This window comes from Bombus vosnesenskii, unplaced genomic scaffold (assembly GCF_011952255.1).
Source record: "Bombus vosnesenskii isolate JDL3184/JDL3185 unplaced genomic scaffold, Bvos_JDL3184-5_v1.1 scf7180000013394, whole genome shotgun sequence".
In the NCBI taxonomy this organism is placed as follows: Eukaryota; Metazoa; Arthropoda; class Insecta; order Hymenoptera; family Apidae; genus Bombus; species Bombus vosnesenskii.
Window position 1 is genome coordinate 313,577 of NW_022883019.1, and position 24,762 is coordinate 338,338.

Genomic DNA, 24,762 nt, shown 5'->3' on the forward strand with positions numbered 1-24,762 from the left:
GAAAAAATTATAAATTAAACATTTCTTTGTAGAAAAAGAATATAGTAACATTGAAGCGAAAAATTAGGTTTCAAATAATTCTAATTTGAACCTAAATTAAACTAGATTCGAATCAGTTAGAGTTAATCGAACTCTATTATAAATTTTAACCGGGTCCAATTTGAAACCTTAATAGCCTTTAATTATAAAAAAATTAAACAGAAATCAAGAATTTCTTTGTAGTAGTAAAACTTAAAATATTTCTGAAATTACTTTTTGTTTTAAATTAATTTTTAACGAATTGACGATTGACATTTGTAAAAGTTCGATAGAACTTCGGATGCTAATAGAAGTCATCATTAAACTGTACCTTCCTTAATTGATTGATCTGCCGATAATACCGACCAAGTGACGTTCAATGTTCGCTGGCACTTGTAATCGCTTATGGTCGAACGTTATTTTCATTGTTTTACCAAATATTGACCAGCCTGCTTCCGTGCAATATATTTGCCGGCTGTCAAATAAGACCAATCAATGTTTCGTGTAATCAACGTACGCGCACTCGAATAGCCCCTCGTTCGATCGAAATTCGTTCATATTTTCGGATCGTTTATTCGACTAAAACTGCGCGGCAAACCAATTCCCGATTCTTTTGACCACGCGTTATGTCAAATTTTAATTAGATTTCGGGTTAAAATAAATATACTAATGGCTTTGATTTTACTAGCAATAGATCTAATTTGGGCTCAGAAGATACCATAAACTATTATACTAGAAACTATTATAGAAACATTATAAACTTCATTTTCGAATTATAAATTAGGTTAAGAAGAATTTTGTAATCTGATAGGAATACTTCTGATACTAATACAACTAATGATATTCAAATGGTAAATATATGCAATAAAATATATTATTGCTACGTTTTTAAATAGACAATTAAGATTTATAGACCGATGAGCTGCTCCTACTTATAAAATCATTATTAATTTGTACACTTCGGTGAAATTCACATACTGTTATTATAAACCAGCTAAAATATCGGGACATTTAGAAGCAGTGCTATGTTTCATTACAATCTAGTATTTTAAGTTATATAGTGGCCAATATCGATATAATAATAGTTTTAATAATATTCCAATGACTTTTTATATTACGTACTTACTATACCTTTTTAAGTGCTTCTTTTTAATACTCCTGAATAGAGGTGAATATGAACTTTTTCTCTCGCGCATATAACGAAAGCACGATAAAAAATCGCGGTCTCAATTGTTCCCCGGTTATTCCAGCAACAAATAACAATTACTAGCAACAGCTATTTACCAGCGATAGACAAGCACGCACGTCGAAAATACGCGGTTGCAAACACACACGCACATACAAACACAAACATCGACGATTAACATGCGCCGCGTGAAAATCGATGCGCAGGTTCTAATGTTTTCAAGCAACACGAGCCGAAACCTGGATCCGTACGGTTTATCCGTGCCTATCAGCAGGCCATTTCTCGCGCGGACGAGTGGTTCGTTAAAGCAATTTACAAGCTCGTTTGTAAACAAGCCGCGGTGCCAGTTTGTTCGCGCCTACGTGTCGGCCATCGACGCGTTCGCTTTATAGACGCGAATTAATGTCGAATTCTCTACTCGTTGTGAAGAGTCGCGTTGCAGACGTGTGTTATCCACGTGTCGGTACACGTGGATAACGGAAAGTTAACTAATTCTACTGTGGAAAGTCGGTGGAAGTCGGTTCAGAATAGTTAACACATTTATACAGTAGTTGAAAAAGATTTCTCGAATATGATGACGTAATTTGTTTGAGTTTTTTGTTATGTGTTGTGGGGTCGGTGTTATGTTGACTGTCGATATGTAGTATGTCACGCAGACGTCGAACGAGGGTTAAGGAACATTATCATGGCGAATAAAATGGATTAGTGATGATAATTGCGAGTTAAGAGCGAAGAAGGAGAATTGTAATGGAGATAAAGGTAAGTTATTTTTAGTATTGTACAGAAAATAGGTTTAATAACCTAAATAGTAGACTTAAAATTAAAAATAATACACTATTTGATTCGCTTTGTGCAAGAAATTAAGTACTAAATTGAGAATTTTTATTCATTTATGTCACAAAGATCTATTTTTGTTATTATAAATGTGAAAATATGTAAAATATTACAAGTAATGTATATAAATATAAAAGATAAGACACACATTTATTTAGGTTTAGATTGTTTAACAATATTCTTTGATATTTGCACTTTGTTGGTTATCTTTTTATATGTAAAAATTTGAATGAAGTAAACGAAAATGTTTAATACATATGATGGTACACATGTATAATATATCTACATATATGACGTGAAATGTGAATAAAAATAGTCAATGTATTGAAAATATGAAATATATTGGTACAAATAAGATATTTATAATAGTTAATGATATATGAAAAGTTCTGATTTTAATAGATTTCACTTCCCTGACTAAAAGTGTGTACTTTTAATGTGTAGTGATAGCCAATATCTTTGAAGTATTTTTATTTGAAATATCAATTAATATTTTCGAAATATTTATATTTAAAATGTCAATCAATATTTTTACGGATATTTTTGAAATATTTAACAAGTTGGTAAAAATACATATGTGATCGTATAATAAATTATATTTTATACTACTACGAAGAACTGATATATAATATGTAGAGCTCCAGTTCCTTAAATAACAAGATACGTTTTAACACGTTCTAATTTCTCAAATAACTAGATATGTTCTCATAATAGTAATATCTACCAGTCAAAATTCTTGATCTAGCAGATTCTAAAATAATTTGATCTTATTCATACTATCATTCATACTATATTAATATCTCCATAATTTCTTTCTTCCTCGTTTGAAGGACTTTCTCTTTTATTTCTTATCGTTCAATTTTTATTTCTATTACTGTTTAAATGCGTTTCATGATCTGATCTGTATTATTTTATATTATTTATATATCGTATTTACTTATAATTAAATGTATAATTAATCCTCCGTTTTTTCAAGAAACTTCAATTATAGTCCAGATATTTCAACGTTTAAAGTTAAATGAAACCTTAATTCAAGCTTCTCAAGTGATTATATCTCTCATATTGTCCATCATTTAGCTTCGATCTTCTGTTTGAATCTTTCTAATATTCGAACACGCTCGAACGATCTTCGTACTAACGAAATTCTTTTCAAACTTTCAAAACATTTACACTTGTTCCCTCTTTCCAACAAACAATAGCCTCGATCCGCACGACATGTTGAAACAGTTTACTCTGCTAGAGCTTGTCTGTCGTGCTGGACATTCGTCAGTGGTCAGCGTCTACCCTTTTATCGAGATCGGCTTCGATACTTCATACTTGCTTCGATAATCACGTACCAACCGCGTGACTGGAACAATTACCGACAGCAGCGAGTCGTAAGAGAGAAAATGGGCTGACCGTTCTTCGCTCGCGCGTCAGTTTTGTTCGCACGAAATTGGATTTGTCCGGAATGTAAATTGAGAACCGGACCGTAGAGTTCGACGTTCATCCCCTGAACTATGGAAAAATTTACGGAGGAAGGAGCCTCTATTAATTCTTCTATTCTTTCGCCCCGTTGTCGTTCTTGCTTCGTCTTTTTTCTCCCTTTTTTTTTTATTCTTTCCTTTTTCTATTCGTTCGTTTATTTCTCCGTTTTAATTCCTTCGTCGTCGAGGCCGGCTTCATCGACGTCGTTGTTTTTGTTTTACGCTCGCCTCGGAGCTTTGTGTACCGTTTTTGTCTAATTGTCGCGTTAAAGTCTCGGAATTAAAGAACCGAGGTATTCGCGCGTCTTTGCTTGGTCTGTTGATGAAAATATAATTTCTAGAACGTTGTTTGGAATTTTAATGAAAACCTGCAGTTCGAAGTGATTCGCTTTAATACTCGAGAAATTGTCATTGTTAAGAGAGAAAAGAGTAATAATATTTCTTCTGATTATTTTACAAAAGAGGGGAAGTTTCGCGAAATATCCGATTGTCACGCGGGAGTAACATTTCTGCAAAATCTTAATACTCTTAGGAATGCTCCATATTTATGGGATAATATATGAAAATAACTACTGCACAGCTGAAGGATAGGTATTAAAAATACTCAATTGTACTAACTTCATGTCCTAGATTTTTTTTTAAACGATTAAAAAGCTAAATTTTAAAAATTTAAAGATTTTCAGTTAAAGAAGTCATCGTCAAAACTTAAATGTTATGGTTATAGTACATTCCAATCTGTTACGGCTCTCAGAGCAAAATATATATTAGGTTGTCCGAAAAATTTCCTTCGTTTTATAAGAAAATAATAGACACACAATGTTGTTTTATATTAGTTTATTGAATTATGCACGAATGCAATAATAGAAATGGAACGAAATGGATCATAGCTAATTCAATAAAACAATATGAAACAGAAATTGTTGTTCATCTATTATCACCTTATGAAACGAAAAAAACTTTTCGGACAACCCAATAAAATTCGGAACAAGTTATTCCAAGACTCCTCAACAAATATAAATATTCTCCATTAACAACACTAAAAATTACAATCTCAATTAACCGTGCATCTTGCACACATCATGTTTAACGAAACAGAAATGTTGACTGCTGTGACAGATGTCGCGAGTCCATTCGCCCATCGAGATATCGTCTCGATTTTGATCGTCGTTGGCGAATAAAATTCTGGCTTTCGAAGTTTTCAGACGGATTCGTATGATGGAACAAGTGGCTCGAGCGTATATGTATATCGGTCTCGACGCAAGAAACGTAACGTTATCGGGAATACGTACACCACGAGGTTTACATTCGCCCGTAAGCCGCACGGTGACGTGCAGCGAAACATAAAACACCATCGTCGATGGCCGCCGGTAACGGTAAAAGAGGTCTGTGTTATATAGAAACGCGACGAGTGCAAAATGATAATTCGAAATGGCACCGCGACAATTTCTCCACTTGCAGTGTCCACGTAATCGGTGCTGTGGGAAGATCGCGGAGAAACAACTTGATGGTATCGTAAATTGTAGACCACTTTCCCGTAGAGATAACAATATCGACAATTGTGAATGGATATCATACTCTTTTACAAGCTTCTCGAATATGCTTTGCGTATTGTTAAATTCCAAATGGATCTAGGACCATTTCGTAATATAATTTAATATTTGTAATATATTAATCTTCCAATATTATTTTGAGGTATTTCATCATTCACTTACGAATTTTATGTATTTTTGGGACAAAGGGTGCATTCATTTTCGAAATGTAATATCGTTCACTTGAAAAAAAATGTTCACCAAAATGGTTCAAGTTTTGCTTTACCGCAAGATAATAATGTACAACAAATAATGTACATATCGCGAGACATTTTATCTTACGAAGTACTTGCCAGCTTGTAGCTATATTTACAATCTGATATCGACTAACAGAATTTCAAATAGGAAATTTCACTTTGTGAGCTAATTGACATGAATTATCAAGAACACGTTAATCTAGTTCACTCACATACAGCCTACATAAAGTAGAACTGTTATAAACTACTAGTTTTATGCATCATAATTGTCTTTTTCCGCTAGTTTCTTTTTTTTTTTTTTATAAAATTTCTACTCTTTTTAAAAACATGGTAAAGTTCTCTTTGAAGATACACATTCAAAACACATAAACTCTATAAAAGTAGAAGTTAATTTAATTATAGATGAAACGTAGATAAAATTTCACAGTTTTGATACATGTATCGCGTATCAACCATTAAAGCTACATACAAGTCAGAACCAGATTAAAACTTTTGAAACTCTAATTTGTAAGTACTTTTGAAAGCTTGACTCGGTAAAGCTGGATGCATATTGATCCTAGTTCTACTTAATGTAGATTTAATCTAGATATCGTTTACAATTGACATTAGTATGAATCATACAGCCATAAAATCCGAAACCAACATTTAACTCAAAATCTAACTAGGCCCAAGTTTGATTTAATCTAAATTCTAGAAACATAGTCGCGTAGTTTGCTAACTTGTCTAAACTCTAATCCAAATAATATAAATACATATGTAGATTGTAGGTATACAGCCGAGAATTTGGAATCACTTTATCAATTGTACCTGTACTAAATCTTTTGCTTATTCTCTTATTAATTAGAAATCGGCTCTATAGATATCCATAATTTGTTTAATTCAAATAGAATTGTTGGAATCATTTTCTCAATTCAGTATTGGATCTCCTGCTAATGTTTAATTAATAATAACAATGGAAAAATTTATATTAAAGAATATTTAGAATAAAGCATTTCTAATAACAGTAATCTTCTTTATCTCGATAGATCTTTCATGAAAAAATTTTCTAACCTAACCCGAAACCTTAATCCAAGTTTTCTCTAAATTGTGAAATTCTGTAAAATTCATAGTGATCTCACACTTTTTTTCAATAGTGTAACTAACTTCTATTAGAGCAAATCTTCATTATTCTATCACAAAATCGAACGTGAAAGATCCTAAACTCGAACTGTAACCTCACTTCAAAATTAAAAAATCGTAGAAGAAGAATATCAGTTTCTATTTTCGTAAAGCCGATCGACAATTACTCCCACGAAGAACGAAAAAATCTACGCTCTTTCAGGGAGAAACACCGACGTTCGGATGAAACGCGAGCAAAAAGAAGAATCGACAGCTCCGATTCCACGAAGAAGAGGAGTAGCCCAGAGAAAGGCTAATCGGATTTCGTTCGATTTATAAGAAGTATTCGCGCATCCTGTCGGCCAGAGGAAACGCTCGCAATAGGAAAACCGTGAAATCTTACTTTCCATTCGGTAGATTGCCTCTGAAGACCGTCGATATTTTCAACCGGTTTTCAAATCTCCTTGGTGCAAGAACAAACGCCGATATTTTTGTCAGGGGCGATGTTATAGACACCTTTTGGAGCTTTTGAGGCCACGGTCCGATTAATTAATAATTAAGAGTCTCTGCCACAGAACCAGGCACGTACGTTTCGTTAAAAACGTTGACGAACCGCGATGTACTTGTCAACGAGACAGCGCAGTTGCTTCGTTCTATTGACTATTAACCCTCCAAACTTTATTACCCGGCACAAAGAAAATAGCGGAGGATTACTCCTTTTTACCTCAGTTTTTACTGTTCCTTATTCTTTTGTTACTCTTTATTTAAGTTGGTTATCGACTTTTCTGTTGATTTCTTATTTTGAAGGTATCGAGCTTTGATCTGAATTGTGTCACTCGCAACGCTATTTTCACTCTAAAGTTGTTGTGCCAAACGATGAAGCAATTATTCTTTCTAAACGGCCAGCGAGAAAATATATTAACGAGAAGAAAACTGTCAAAGTCGTTAAAAATTCTGAATCTTACAATACCTAACATAATTTTCGTTTAAAAATCATTATGCCAAACCACGACTCCATTATTCTTCCCAAACGAACCCCAAAAGAAGAATATTCAAAAAAGATTGGTCGAGATAGAGCAAATTATCGTGGCACATTTCCTCCGAAGCAGCGCATTATGCGTTCCGGCCGCGAAGTCGAGGGGTTCGCTTCATTAGCCGGAAGAAAGGGTCGTGGGGCCGCGTAAAAAAATCGCAAATGAATGCGGGTCCGCGGTGAAAAATTCCTCGCGGCGGGTTTCGTGCTTAACACGCTAATTCGTGAATGTGGGTCGGTACTGTCGAAAGGGCCACTGAGGAATGGGGGTCGAGTGTCGAATGCATCAGCGTCTACAACGTGAAAGAAAGTCCAAGCGTCGTGCAACGGCGCCTGGCCTTCGCGAATTTCCGTAATTACCGTATGAAAGTCGCGGATTATCGGGGTCGACTCAAGAGGTCGAGTCGCCGACTCGTGTTCTAGAGTATACACTATACACTATGGAAAGAGTCGAGTGTATCGCGTGACCATGATGATCCGTGTCCTCCCCCTGTGGCTTAAATAATTCAACGATCTTGATCTATAGGATGGAATAGCCGAGCTACTCGTCCACGTTGGCTCGAGGCTCTCGTTTGTCGTGGCTGGCTGACCGACTGCCAACCATGTTTCTTTACGAAGGGGCTGGAAGAGGGAAACTTATCGAGGGTGAAGAAAAAATTGGTTCGAACGAAGTGGTGAATGTTTAAAGTGATTTCGGAGTGAGTCGAGACGGTGACTGGTACGATGATCGATGTAACTCGCTGGTTAAGCTTCTCAACGGTTAGTGAAGATAGTGTAGCTATTCATTCGCTGTCGTTAGAGTCTATTGATTAAGCGGAAATTTTTAAAACTTTTTAATGTATCGATCAGCGAGTTGCAATGGCGAGATTATGAAGAGTAGATTGATTTATTTCTTACTAAAGGCTTCACGAAATGATTAAGAAATATTCCGAAGTTTGTTCAATTTGTAAATAGTCATGTTCATTGGCAACTTAATATTTGGAGGCTGTTGACAACGTAAGAATATGGAAGATTTCGACAACGCGTTAGTTAACGATCTACAACAGTAAGATTTGGAAGAATGTGATAGGTTATTGAATAACGTTCAACTGTTTCTAAAGGACGTGTGTTCATTAATATTCTAATCATCGTTAAGGTTGATTAACAAGACGAAGATTTTGTGTCTTAGAATAATTGATAAGACGAGATTGAAATACTAATTAGTACCGCATAAGATAATTAGAGAGCGGAAACTTCAGAATGTTAATTAGGATATTAATTAACGCTTGTCATGCGAGAATAAATCAGCATGGCGCGAAATTCAAACGTTAATTAATACCTTAATTAATATTATAACTGTTTTATACGGTCGCCTCCGAGTTAAAAGTTGTTTCCTTTAATTAACGTTCTAATTAATATTTTGTCAACGTGGTGATTCTATCAACCGAAAGTTATAAACGTTATTAGCATACGAAATTAGTCCGTATCACGAAACCGATATAAATTCAAAATCAATATTATAATTAATTCCTTAAACAGATTGAACGATTCGAATATCACTAAATGCTTCAAATCACTTCGAAAAGAACTAAACAGCCTGTTGGATCTTTCCCGGCCATAAACATCATAATAACATCAACGATCAGTTGTGCATTCATATCGGTATACAGAATAAACAGTCGAAACATTACGCATTTAATACCTGAACGATTACGCTAATCGGTAGAGCAATCACGTTGACTACTTACAAATGCATTAATCATTCGGACCAGTGTCCACGTCGCGTTCTTTCGAACATCAATAAATACATTGATCGTGCATTAATGAATACATCGGTGGCTGGTGCCGTTTATTACAAGCATCGCTTAATTTTGTACCTTTCCATCTATCGTCTCACGTAATAATCGTCGCTGTGAAACCTCGCATTATCGTGAGGGCAAATAAAAATTAGCACACCTCCATCGAGATCACGTGTTCTCAAGCTCTAAAGAATATTAGCGCCCTGCCCGTTGCGAAACATCGCGCGATAATTATCGTGGATTAGTAACAATATCCTGAAAGGTCAGAACTAGCCCCAGGAATACGTTTCCTAGGGATCAGATTAAACTTTCGAACAATATTTCTTCGGAGCGTGCTACCCTGTCTCTTTCTTTCTTTTTCTTTTCCTCTCTTTCCCCGTCGTAAAGCGTGCAAGGGAACATTTAAATTTTTTTACTGCAATTCTCGGTGCAGCGACAGCACCACCGAGTTACTGCGTGTCCAGATGCTGACCAGGGGAGTCGGGGACCATAAATCACCGGTTGATTTCCACGGCGACGACGCGACGCGATCCGTGCCTTGCCGGATGAATATACATAAAAGTGCCCCGGCGTACGTGTTTCGCGAGATGATTTTATCGAGCCGCGGGACCGAGGACATTAATTCCCATTGCAGCGCATTACACAGATCATAAAACTACAAGGCACACGTCCAGACGAGTATCTATAACGAAGATCGTTCTGTCGATAATCGTGCCTGGCCCGTCCTCCCTTTTTCTTTACTTCTCTTAAGAGCAGATCAATTGAGCTTTTTAATGGCGATCGATGAGGTTTTATGAGCAATGTGGATATTCATTAATGTTAAAGAGTTTCAAGTTGAGTATTGTGTTTTTGAGATAGTAATACGATGGGTTATCAGTTATACTTAAGTACGAGCTGGGTTATAGATTTAGATTTATTAACCATAGTATTTATACTATTTACTAAAGATTGGTCTCTAACGAAGTCTTAATTCGATCTGCAACGTGCCACGACACCGTATTGATGTGACACCTAACACAATAAACTTATCAAAACTATCTCGTGTGAAAGGGACTTAACGGAACAGAGGGGCCACGCTTCGTTCCCCATGTGCGAGCGGGCCTTCATTTTCAGCGGCGAGAGAGAGAGTCGCTATCTTTTCGATGGATCTAATTAAGTCCTGTCTTTTGAACGTAAGCTGATACGCGATAAGTGATACGCGCATTAAGATTGCGCCCGTCTCCATTGTGCCAGCTGTATTTTTCTCATCAGATCGCTATCGGGGTTGGACGTACAAGATGCTCGCGTGGCTCGATCAAGACTGAAATTAAAATCCTTTCACGGTGCACGACTGTACGAGCAGCATTTACATCCCGTGATATTTCAATTCGCAAATTCGTTATCTATGTCTGAGATAATTCGTTGAGGCTTGTTTCGGACGAGTTATTTCGCGACATCAATGATGGTGAATTCTTACTGTTTATGCATATTAACTGCTTTTATATGTATAGAGATAATGTCTTATTTAATGTGATCATTCGAGATAAAAGTGTTTAACAAATGATGTAAAAAATTGATATTTAATAAATAGTACAAATATAGTGACTATTAAATGATATCGTATAATGTACATTTGATCATGATTTTGTTATTGTTGTAACTGTTGGATCTGAAATTGGACATTTTATTACAATTATATTTTGTTTGATATAATCTGGACTTGCATTTTAACTTACAAAATTCTTTTCTCAGTAGATGTATAAATATATAGTAGTGTACAATAGAATAAATATTTCATATTTCTCAAACTTCATCATCAAACAAATTATTGAATCTAAATGAAAGACAGGTAATGACTAGCAAAGTATTAAACAAATCTTTGAAATTACTTTTTATAACAATGCTATATACTATAATACAATATTCTATATGTACTATTATAATGTAATAATGTACAAAAATAGAATCCAATAATATAAATCAATCGAAAAAATTTGCAAATCAAACCATGCATTAATACAGCACCGGTCGTTAGTATTAATATTAGCTTTTAGAAACGCTGCAAATTTTTCAAACCAATCGAATGCATTACGTATTAATTAACTATCGCGTGATTGAAGATATTTCAATATTTGGTATTCCACTGGCTACTATTATGGTAAAACGCTTCATGGAGGAATGTTCCGTCCAACACAGGCCTTAATATCTTAGAACCACAAAGAAAGGATTGGAGAGGTTTCTCGACGAGAACGTTTAGCGCATCTCGTTAATGAAGTCCTGCCAGACTTCGAAGAAACTTGCAGCTCGGCTCGGTGGTTCCTTCCGGTGCAGTTGCCCGCGTACTTTCCGAAATGACTTGCGATCGATCAAAACGGCCCCGATGTTTCTTCCCGGAAATATTAATTTATCGCGGCCGTGCACTTTGCGGGATTAGAAAGTGGCGTCTCACGGTGTTCCAACCTTAATTTCGTCACGAGCTCGGGTCATTAAGAGGCAGCAAGGCGTCTTCTTTTGCACTGCAGCCACGCAAATTACGACCAAGAAGTGGCGTTCCAAAAAATAAACGGCGACCAATAAAAAGACGACCGGGCCATATATTAAATAGCGTTTATGGATATTCCGCGAAATAGCTGCTGCTTAATTTTAATTAACGACCAAACTTTACTCGAAAATTATATTTCTTCGTTAAACGACCTGGTTCGCATTGAACGTGAATTTTGGCTCATTTATAACAGATTTTTATAATATTTTTTTTAATTTTCCACCACTTTTCATATTAATTAAATAACCTGTATTTTTTTTATTGTGCACGACTGATCTAAAATTATGTGCAAATATCGTGATGTTACTCTATTTAATTTTTAACCAGTGAAGTTTTAAATCCACACGAATATAAAGGGGTATTGAAATGCATCAAGCATTATTAAATACATATATTGACATCTTTTTTTAAGTATTACGTATTCACATCTTGGATTTGAAGTCTTTTCTGTGCATTTATTAAAAATCTGTCTTACTTATCACAAGTCATTCAAGCAACATATACGAATGTTTTTCTTATGAATTATGGACCAAAGTATTGTTTTCTCTGTATTTCGTATTTTTATTGTAACTTTTTAATAGAGCTACAAATGGATTATATAACATTCTTTGCTCGATTATACTAATAGAGTATAACTACGAAGTTTGGCTGTTAAGCCCTGGGAAACCTTGTATAATTGTATGTAGCAAAGTTTGTCCACTGTTATCATTTCTTGTCTAAACGAATAATACAAACGAACATTATTTAGTAAACAGCCGACGACAGTTCACGATTTTTTTTATGACGATTCAATATTCTTGACTACGTTGACATCGAATCGGCAAATAGATTTATATCAGATGAATCTGCTTCGAATTGTTCGGATTTATTCCGTAAGGATACCTCTTGATTCTCGTATGCGTCTTTCGTTAGCATTTTTAGAACCGCCCGTGTGCGGAATGGTACCATCGAATCGCGATTCCATTTCAATTTTACCGTCGCTGCAATTTATCGCAGCTACTTTGTAAACTCGTAGAATTTCCATCTGCTCGGAACGCTCGTTCGAGAAGAAGAAGAAAAGAAAAAAGGAGCATGCCGATATTCTGCGGCATTTTATAATGTATATTTAAATGAAATAAAGTGGAGGGATGCCCGGAGGTATTTCGTATGAAGATAAAATTTCATTTTCCGCGACACTCTTGCACTTGAATTATGCTGATGCAGTACTACGGAGTAGAAACATTAAATTAGTCACGTTTCTTGATTATTCCGGAGTGTTTAATCGCGCTGTGACAAAATAGCCTCACATTTATAAGTACCCTGTGGAATAATAGACATTTAGGTTAACTCTACGTTTTCTTGGCTGTATTATCGCGCTAACACTTCCACACTGAATGACGTTTACGTGTTTATACATTTGTTTTTAAAGCCAACAGTGGAATCAAAATTCTCTTCAATTAGCTTAGACAGACAGACTTTATTTTACAGTGTAACTGTTGTTAGACGCTTTACTGTCCACAGTTGAAAATAAAAAAAAGAAAATATGGCTGATTTGAAATTTTCTTACAACGAAATTATTCTTATTTTTCAGTATAATCTTCCATGATATTAATACGCTTAGATTAACGGTAATTCAAAATATTATTACCAAACTCTAGTTTGTCAAATATTTATCAACGATTTTCTGTATTTGGTTTCAATTTTCTGAAAGAAATTTTCCTTTTCAATAAGGAATTTGCTAAGAAAAGAAAGATAAATTTATTGAGATAATTTCTTAATTCTTAAAGTACTTCCGAAGCGATGCTAAATTGATACGATCGTTACTAACTATCGAATATGGCTATCAATTTAACCACAAATTAAAATTGTTATCCGTATTTCATTTCGGGAACTCTTCAAATGATCCGTATTACGCGAAGAAATTACCCAAATCAGTCTAGAAAAAAAAGAAAAAGAATTAGAAAGGGACCATTATAAAAGGTGAGAGAAGAACGGCTGTTAATGATAACGAAACTAGATGGAAAGCTTTGCAACGAGCTTGAACTCAAAGCCTGTGGAGCTCGGCGAATTCACCAATAATCGCCTCGCTACTCGTAAAACGTCCCAATACGCGTCGACGGTGAACGCTGCAACAAAGGAACAATGCTCCAGACGAGCGACAATATTCGATAATAAGGGAGCAGATATCATTCTTCAGTCGGTGCATTCGAGAGTCGAAGAATCGATGCGGCGTCTGGAACGATACAAAAGGGTTGGGTATTCGACGAGTTTCTCTAGCGTTCGTCGACGTATTATTCCGTCGACGACTCCCTGTAACACACTTCACGAAATATCCATTTGTCGTGGCCCGCCGGTCGGAGTATTACTTTTATTCGGGCGTTATTGATAAACGATAAAATCTAGTCGGAAGTGGCCTGCCCATAAATCCCGCGCCACTTCCGTTCGACGGACCGCCTCGCGACGAATAAATCACTCGCAATTTTTTTTTCGTCCCGTTCTTCCTTTTTTTCCCCATCCGTTTTTTTCTCTCATCCCTTTTTCAGCGTGCACGGCGGCGGTGAAAGCTCCGTTCCATGGGTAACCGTAATTCGAGCATCGGCGAATTAAGGAGACGACTCGTTGAAATTATGATGGCGACGTGATTTACGCGCGGACGATTTTCATCGCGACGATGTTGCGTCCTCGGGAAAGTCTGAACGGTCCGCACGGAAATATTGGGGAATTATTTATCGTAGCTGTCTACTTGCTGGAATATTACTTCGTGTAGTTTGTTGCATCGTCGAGTTTAAAGGAGATGTTTGTCAATTTGATGGCTGGTACCGCGGTATATCGATTTTTTGCTGAAAATTCGATGGTTCGAGGCAAACGAATGGAATTGAGGGCGGAACAAGTTGATTTCTTTACTTGGTGAAATTTTTACGTAAATAAAGAAACATAAAAGCTTAGAATGCACTTATCGTGTTTCTAATTTCGACATATAGGTATTTTTACTTTTCAAACCTTTCTCTATTAACACTGTAATTTCTTTAATACGAAGACCACGAGAAAAAATATAATAACTAAATTTTTTCTATCTTCTGGCTATTACGTTACTTAATAGCTAAAAAAGAGAATTGATTGAACAATACACGCCTCTAGAACGTTCAACACTGCGCTACTAAAAAGTACAATTGAAAAAATATAGAAACGACCTACGATTCGTCACTGTCAATCCATTTGCATTGCTACTTGCATAGTAAATTATCGTGAAGAAGCTCGTAAATGAATTGGAACCGAAATTAATCCAAAAAAATCTTGCAATAACGATATTCGTTATTCCTTAATCAATTGTGACCGTCCTAAGAAATTTTTTCTCATCGAATCGATCCATCATATATGGAAGTAGTCATCCGTGGTTACAGGCTGATATACAGCATTCAGAACTATCTCTTCATAAGAAAAATCGGCAACAGTCTCGTAGGCAGAAGCAGCGCGGAATGTAGAACGGTTCCCATTGGTTGCACCCTCTTTCTCCCTTGTATCACGTCGCGACGCTGGTACCCCGCTCACAGAATGCTGCCACGCTGAATTACTTATGGCGTTCCACATTCTGAAACCCGTAAGTACATAGCCGTATTTCGAATGGAAATGTAACTACACGCATGCCCGACGTGCCATCCCCCTTTTCTTCTTCCTGTTTCTTTTTCTCCCTTACGCCTCGACTTCTCTACCCTTCGGCTACTTCGGATGTTTCTGCTGAATTCTTTTTTCTCGCATCTTCGAGAACGCTTCCCTTTCATCTCGAAACCGGCTGCGTCCTAGAACTCTCTCGCGAAGGATTCAAATTATATTTTGTCGTAAAACGCGTCGACGGAAGTAGGCTCGTCGAGCTGGATACAGGGTGACAGTGAAGTTGTAAGGAAGTCTTGAGGATGAATCTTGACTCGGCAAAGAAATTCTAGACGCGTTGCTAGCCCGCCAAAATTGGTAAATTGTATGGCGCAGCAGATTAAGTTGAAGGGAGGTGATTTTAATGAGAAACGAGTGGATATGAATTTGTATCAGAGGTGCGTGAATATTAGGCGTATGAATGTCATCACGTGAGGTGAGAGAGAATTTGAGTGATAATTTTCTAAGATATTGAGTTACGAGATTAGGAGGTTGAATTTTGGTAGTATCTACCTATCAAATGTGATAGGAAATTTTAATATAATTGGATTTTGGTGGTAGGATAGGATAGCGTTATTTGAGTCGGCTAAACTTCGATGTCTTGAAATTCAATCTTCAATTTTACACATAGTAATGGAACTTGTTGTGTATCATGAGATGTTATATATCAGTTTTAATAACAAGAGAATGAGAAAATATCGTATACTCTAGATCCACCAAGAAAAATGAGAAAATGATCTTAAGGTAGGTTTGTTTGAATCAACCAGGAAGTACATATTTAGTATGCTGGGAATCCTAGGTGTAAGAAAGTTTTAAAAATATTAGTTATTCGTGTTTTACACGCAATCTGTAAAAGTGTTATTCTCCTAATTCGATAGCCAATCAAATTATTCTTGTTTTTACTGGTATTAAATATCGAGATTATCGAACTTTGGCATCATCGATTTTTTGAAATACTGTGATACTAAATTTTTATGCTACAGAACTTTCGATAATATCCAATTGTGACGCTATTAAATTTCGGCGCTATTGATTTTGAACGGTATCGAATTTTGAGGATACCAAATTTCGATGCTATTGAATTTTGATAGTAGTATAGAATACTGACACTATTCAGTTTCGATAATATCGAATTTTGACGATATCGATCTCTGACGCTACTATATTTACGTCTTTGATTTTGAGTGTTAACAAATTTTGACGCCATTGAATTTTGATAGTACCGAATACTGACACTTTCAGTTTTGATATTATCGAATTTTGGATATTACCGATTTCAGACGTTATCGAATTTCAATACTATTAACTTTTTACATTACGACTTTCGATCTGCATGGCATCCTAATTATCAACTTAGATCATAGCTACCTACTCTTACATTCGTTTTTCTGTCACTTTCCTTTTCCAACTCATCACTCAATCCAAATATAGGATTCAATTTCGCTTCTAAAATTACCACTAAATATTCCTTCAACCCAAAAACACACTCTCAGAAACAAACAAAAAAAGAAAAGCTGAACTCCTCGAACCTCATTAAACCCGTAAAACAATTGCTTAAAGTGACGCGACAGAAAGAGTTTCGCCCTCGTGAACACATTGTTTCCTGTTTACCGTCTGCATTTTTGCGCGTTTTCAATTACAGCCGGGTTGAAATTTTTTCGTCGTAGCTAGTGGACGATACATCAAGGTGCCACATGCACGAAATTCGAGCACGTTGCTCTCCGCTATACTTGACATAAAAATTCACTGCGTTTCATGTGCGTATTTTTTCCATCGTGCTACCATCACCATCGTGACGGTGTCCCCTCCATAACACAGTCGGGCTATCTGGCTATCAATCCGGCCGCGTAACGTGTCACCCCGTGCACAAGAGGGTTGGATAACCGTGAAGCACGATGAGCCGTGCAGCCGTAATCTAATTAAACTACCGATGCCCATAGACGAAGACCCTAACCCTAGCCTCTATGCAGCTGTATATATATCGGGGCGCAATTGTCTGATTTGCATGTAAAACAACGCGAGGCCACGTCGAATAGTCGGAGACTCTATGATTATTAACGGGGCTACGACACGCGTCTACAACGGGCGGAATTCATACGCGTCAGGCGCCGCGGTATTTTGGCGCCTCCGGGTTCGGTCGTCGGTGAAATTTTGATGGGTAAATTTAGGTGACGAGGAAATACTTGGCTGCCGTAAAGTGGCGCGGGGAGCTCTTGCCGCGATGAACATCGGCAACCCTGTGGTATTCAAAGAGAAACAGTTTGAGAAGAGAGAGAGAGAGAGAGTGAAGCTAAGGTGGTGTATTTCAGGGATGTTGAATCTTTCGTGAACTAATATCTATATTATGGGGCTTATGCACGATCGATATTGTCAATACTTCAAGGATTAATATTCAATTGATATCGTTTGGCTGTAGGTGAGATTAGAAGTGCTTATTAAATGACATTAAGGGAGATATATAAATTGAAATTAAATTTAAATGAAATTGTCTTTTTGATTTTGATTTTGAAACATGGAATACATCATTGTTCGTGTGTCGTGTTCACCATCGTTCATGTCTTACAGTCTGTGTGTATTTTGTAGGAGGAAAATCATTGCTACTGAGCACTATTTTTCTATTTTCTATATCGTTCGAAGTAAATAGTATGTATAAGATAGACAATATTTGAAATGTATCTTATATAGATGTTTTTTAGGTTTTAATTCATCATTTTCTTTTGTTTCAGGTAAGTTGAAATCTGTACCTACTTATGGAATATCGAGTTTTTGATGCTATGGCGTTTCTACATGCGGTAAGTCTTGGCAATTTAGAGAAAACCTACAAGTAGACCGCAGATGTTTATGCAGATCCATATCTTTATGAACACAATTATAAAATGAAATCAAAATGTTATAACAAGTATCGCAATTTGGATATTTTATATATTTTTGTCTATTGCATATCCTTTGCGTATTCTTACGCCTTTAAATTTTCCATAATACGTACTATTCGGATAATCAAATAACTAACATTATTTGTTTTGAGCTCTTTTATAAATTTATGTATTCTTAAACACTTTTTCATTATATATTCTGTAACAATTGGACAAATAATGAATTTTTCTATTTTTTTTTTTTTTTTTTTGGAATGAATAGAATCATATAGAAATTTGGTCATTTCGACATATCGATGTTATACGCTGTTTTAATTCATCACTTTTCATTAATTTGTCTTCTTCATATTGTCTTTTTATGTAAAATATCAACGCAGCAAAAGTATAGACTGTCAATCAATAAATTGTAACTCGATATTGTTAAATATCGACAAACATTAAAAGTGACGTTTAAAGTTTCCTATTTAATTTATACATTTATTTATAAAGTTACATTTAACCCAATTATGTTACATTTATTTCAAAGTTATTATCGCTTGTAGTTAATAATTTTCAGCTTGTTGCTCTATGCTTCTGTCTTTATCTGTTTTTTAGATAATTCTACCTTTATATAGGCAATAATTTTTTGCGACTTGTAGAATCGACAATTTTCCATTTTTTGATGTCGATGTTTTGTCAGAACTCTTTAATGTCGCTGTAATATAACCAAAATGCAGCGATATCGGATCTTAATTAAGCGAAATATCCATTCTGTACATGTCAACGTTTCTGTACCTCTGTATCTGGATATTTCGATGCTATCAAATGTCAACGCTACCATATTGTCACGTTGATAAATTTAGACGCTAATGAATTTCCATCTTTGCCAGGTTTCAATGTTATCAAATTTCACTACAGCGAATCAGGGCGTTCCTAAATTCGGACTTTGGTAAATTTCTCTCAAATCTAATCCAGATTTAACTCAAGTCAAACCTAAACTCGAATCAAACCCAATTTAAAACAAAGTGAATTTTAACGTTTCGAGTTTTCAAATGTACTTTGCAACCTCGAAACTAACCAAGGTTTAACTTAAATGTAACTAAATTAAGCTTCCACGTTTACGAATCTCAACTACAGCTTTCAATGTACGTAAACTTGAACCTAACTTAAATCTGATCTAAATCGAATCTTTAATGTTTTCGAACTTCAAGATTTACGATGTTCAATACTTTCAAATTCAAAGATAACCCAAACTCGGTCCAAACTGAGTTTTAACAATTTTAATTTTCCATAGTCGTGAAAAATACGAAGCTCGAAAATTTTGATTAGTTTTGTGTTCAAGACTATCGTGTTTCAATATCCGCGAATTCCAGCACTCGCTTTTCATATCTGGATACCACCAAAAATCTAGACAATAATCTTATTTCCATTAACCTCAAAATCTATTCGAACGCAGCCAAATTAAAACGTCCATATGTTCGATATTACGAAAAAGTCGCAACACTTGCAAATCCATGCAACTTCAATTTCTCCCTTTTCATCGAGTCGCATCGATCATTCGCCTATTCGAAGACCTCCCCTCCCCCTGCCACGCAGTATACGTACAAAAAGCAGACAAAAAAATAACGAAAAGAGGACAAAAAAGACACCGATGACGCGTTGACCATCGGGAATCAAATTCAGCTAGAGTTGGGGGCAGGAGGAGCGAAATAGTATGCAGAGCTGGCGCGTGGTTCGTTGAACCCGGTATTGAAAAAACGAGTCCAATCGCGGCCAGGAATAACCTAGGCCAGCTCGACGTTGGCATTTCTGCCTACGCTTTCTACTCAATCCATCTTGCTTTCTCGATTTTAGCCTAGAATTTCAAGGCGAAATGATTCTGGTATTCGCGAGTCCAAACTACCCTTTCATCCTCTATCTACATCGTGTATCTATATTAGTGGCACAACTGAAATCAAGGAATATTCTATGACTCAGAATGAGACAGAAGTCAAGAATAGAAAAATTGCGTTAGAAGCCAGGATTTGAAGGAACTTGAACTCCAAATTTGCGATAAGATAGAAATTCAGATACATTTCAGAAATTATTGAAACGTTTAAGAGCCTCGCTTGAAACTTTGGATAACGGTGAATTGAGATTTTGGAATCTTAGATGTAGAAGAAAATTATGTATGTAATTTTGTAGCAAAGATCTCACGTTCTAGTATTTGCGAACAGAGGTATATGCCTGGCTAATTCTTGATTGGACAAAAGTGAACAATTGACAGAAGATTATTCTATATGTGGAAATCTAAATAATAAATATATGTGCGTACAATATATAATAGTAGATGTAATATATTAATATATTAAAATAGATATTTTAACAGATATCTCTAGATGAGTATTCTTTATGTAACCTAGGTATTATAAATTATAGTCTAGTAACTCCACAAAGAAATAGTAAATTTCTACTGTTTTTTAATTATCAACTCATTATTAACTTGTACACATTGATCAAATTTACATACTGTTACTACAAATCGACTAAGACATCTTCAAATACTTCCATACAATAGCATGTACATGTGTATCGGTTTCTTTTTCCTGTTCGTCAACAACGTTACATCCACTGCTTTTGACAAACTAATTTGTCGCGAAACAATGATGACGCGGTATGCTTGACATCGACTAGGAACAACGGCGACGACGACGATAGCAACGACGACGTGAAGGCGAATGGAATGTGTCCAATCATCAGCCAGACAGAGAACGTTACATCGCGTCAACGTCTCGCCCTCGTGAATAGCCTGCAGCGTTCTCCCTTGTTCGCTTTCTCCTCCTTCGATGTCTCGCTCTCTGTCCCTCTTTTTGTATATGTATATATCTATCTTCTATCTTTGTCTAACTCTGTTCGTCACCTTTACTTATCTAACCATTCGCTTATCCGATCGCTTGTCTACTCGGTCGATCTTCCTGATGGTATCAGTGTAGTCGGGGGTGAGCACCGGGGTTCGCTGCCTCTGCGAAATCAAGATCGACGTGGTCGTTGAATAGCGATACTGATCGTTCGATAAGTAGCGTGCACTGCACCGTGGCTGAGACCCGCTCTTGCACGCGTTCGAGGGTCAGTTAATTAGCTGATTAGGACGAGAGTGTTGATGTGTGACCATTAGGAGATGTAAGAATGTTGGCACAGTAGAATTTTGGTGCTTAGGTTAGGTTAGAAAAAGTAAAATGTGGACTTGAAATAGAAGCTTTTTACAAGTAACAGAGATTATTGTTAGGAATGGACTGTATAAATTGAAAAGTAGATGAAAGTGATGATGTTCTACAGACTCAATTTTTTAGATTCCTCTTTGAATTTGTTACTGTTTATGACATCCTCCGTAATAAACAACCTCGTGGAAGCTCATAATTTATTCTGTGAAGATCGAACATTAATCGTGTACTCGTATAACAAAAATGAGAAATTGACCAAAAACTGAAGTTGGTTAGTTCAGCTTCTGGTTCAAATAACAGTATCAAAATGAAAAGCTACAAGCTTGGCAACGAATTTCCAAACAATAATCAACCCAGTCACCTATAATTATCAAAGAAACCACTGTCTCTTATTAACCGCGGCAGTCGATCGCTTTAATCTGACGCCACGAGCGGGATGGCGAGGGCTATAGAGTTTTGATCGCAAGAGAAATATTCACTTGCGTGGAGAAAGAGCGTAGCGGCAAAGGTGGAGGAATGATAACAGGGCAGAGCGGCGTGGCAAAGAAACTGAAAGAGAACGAGATTGTTGGGGAGCGTCAAAGGACTTTGAAATTTTATTTCCGCCCGAGATAGCACCCCCGCGGCTATGGTATTTGCGTGGCGGCGTAGCAGAGTGCCGTAATTACCTACAATCAGTCACAGGATTACGTGGTCCCTGCGACTCCACCTGGTTTCGTTTCTCGTTTTCCTCTTTTCTTTCTTCTGTACCACGCACGCACTCTTCTTCGTTCGTGTGAATTTCCGCCCAAGACAGGTGAGAGAGAAACGTCTACGCAAGAGATTTTTTCTAATCTTCCCTCAGCAGTGTCCCTGCGATTTGTTTCAGTCGAGATCCGTAGAAAATAAGATTAGGCGCAATGGTTGCGCATTTTTTCGCGTCCAGCTGAACATCGTGCGAAAAGGGTCTGTGATTTAATCTCGTTAGCGAAGAGAGTTTTTTTTGGGTCGCTGATGTTGCTTTGGGATTCGTTCGAATGGTTCAAGGTGGAATTGCGAGCGGTGGTTCAGTTAAATTTGATTCAGAGGAATTTTGTCGGTATGTATTAATTTGGCAGAAGTGAGTCAGTGTCTGGAGCAGCTGAACTTAGATTTTTTAATAATAGATATCAAATAATGGAAGATATCTAAATTGAAAGGAAAGAAATTTTTCTTTAAACCTTTGAGAATATTTAACGATATCGAAATTGTTGTATTAACATTCCCCATAATTAGAATAAAATTTCTTCAATTGTATTTTCAACGTCTTTCATTTACCGCAGTCCCTTACGATTATTCAGAATTATAGATCGTAATCTAATATTCTCCTCAACAATTCATAATCCACAATCATCAACCAAAACCTCGCTCTTCCCTCCTGTAGCCATTCAATTACAAACCCTTAGGAATTCTCTAAAACGTAAACCCCCAGTCGCAGGGACAAAACCTCTCTCGTTTGGATTCGAACAACATCGGGAGCGTAGCGCACGTAGGAAATTCGTAACGTTTAATGAAGCCCAGCCCTCTCGATTGTCTTTTTCAATCGACCACTCCAACCCCGGCGAGTGTGTCGCGGATACTCCGCAATAGGGTGAAACAGCCACGGCGATGATGAACGATCGCTGGCGAAGCCACCCCCGTTGCCGTGGCACGGGGGTGCGTATGCAGTTATGCAGAGTTCACCGATGCGTCACTCCGGCTGCATTATACAACGTGCCCCAGGATCCCGTATTCCCCGGAGAGATCCTTTGCTAGGGTTTCTCTTGAAATATATTCCCGTTGTCACGTGGAGCGACGCCTGACTCCGGTACCCGTGCATGCCGCGAATCCAACGACGAAGAATTCTTTTCTCAAACCAAAGAGAGAGAGAGAGAGAGAGAGAGAGAGAGAGATCGATACTTTGTCGTTTGTTGATTACGTTTCAACCGGGAATATCCAATTCGGGGTTGATTGGGTTCTTTTTACGTTACGGTCAAGTATCGAATTTCTTTTATTTCGCTCGTTTGTTTTCGTTGCTGCTTTTCTATGGGCTAGGTTACCTTTTTCTTTCTTTTTAGCGAAGTAAAATCGTTTTTCAGGGAATTGAAAGTTATTTGATAGCGTGGGCTGGTTCTGCAGGGCGATTTGTTAATTATCCTGCAGATCGAAGGTTTTTGAAAATTCTATTATGGAGGAAAGAAATCTAGAAATTAAATTCTATTCGAATCTCTCTTATTATTGATTTAAAGCAATGTTTCGATTATAAGACACGAGTAACTGTAATATTTGGAATCGTTTAATCGTTTGAATTCGTTTAGCGTTTATAACATCATGGTTTTAAAGATTCAATGTGGCATTGTATTATAAGGGTTCTTTCGAAATTTTTCTCCTTAAGATATTTTATTCTATGTTTTAATGTTTTTATTCTTTTGAAACTCAAAAGGTAGAATGAGATTTTAGTTTCCTAAATAGCCTTAGATATTGTGAGTTTCAAGGGGTACGGACATGTAAGGGAATAGAATCGTACGAATATATAGAGGCTTCTGTGAAATATAAAGAACGATTTGTACATCTACCAGTCGACCTTTAAAGGTTAAAGTGTTTTATTTGCACCCTCCTCTTTTATGCACGGTGGAAACTTTCCCCTTTTCCATCGCTTTCCTTTTCTTCGCAGAACAATCATATTGTCGCATGGAAAATTGATTTTTCTTCACATGTCTTATTTTAATGGCAACGAGTTTCCAGTCTTGTTATTTCCTGTACTTTCTACTACTTGAAAACAATTCTTAAAGAGAATTGCTTGAAGTCATACGAACGAGTCGATTTCTAAAACTCACTAAGATTCACACTTATCAAATCCATACAAATTTAACTCGTTGAGAACTTATTGAAATAACCAAATGGTTAAAATAACATCCAATTAATATATTATTCGAAATACTTGTTGCGAATAATATGAAAATATATGTTTTTAAATTTCTTCTTACCTAAATATTTTAGTAATTGCTTCTTGCAAGTCTATTTCATTATTTCGGCAATCACATCTTGTTTCTTCTGTAAAGTTTCCATTTCGGTATATCTGCGGTACAATGAAAGATACACTGCCGCCGTGCATCTCTTTTTACTTTACTTGATCATAAATTTCCTATAGTACGTGACTCTTTTAAAAAGTAGAAGAACAGAGTGCAACACATTAATAATAAAATGCGTCGTTTATTCGTCATGTTACAATATATCATTTTAATATTTGAACCTCCTATAACGTAAACCATTTGTTTCAAGTATCACAGGTAGCTCGTACGACACGACGTACGTATAATGTCATATAAAATTACGTTCTTATGTGTTTAATCTTTTTTTATTCCA

General features: G+C 36.4%; 1 protein-coding gene across 2 annotated transcripts in view; it reads left to right on the plus strand.

The window, feature by feature from the left end:
- The first annotated feature begins 1,448 nt into the window (after positions 1-1,448).
- The window catches only part of LOC117237625 (protein slit), a 214,169-nt gene continuing 190,855 nt past the window's right edge, over positions 1,449-24,762 (plus strand). The window contains exon 1 of one of the 2 annotated variants that reach the window (XM_033501781.1): positions 1,449-1,963. The gene's annotated coding sequence lies outside the window, so the exon portion shown is untranslated. The remainder of the gene's footprint in view (positions 1,964-24,762) is intronic. The other variant, XM_033501780.1, reaches the window with a different exon arrangement.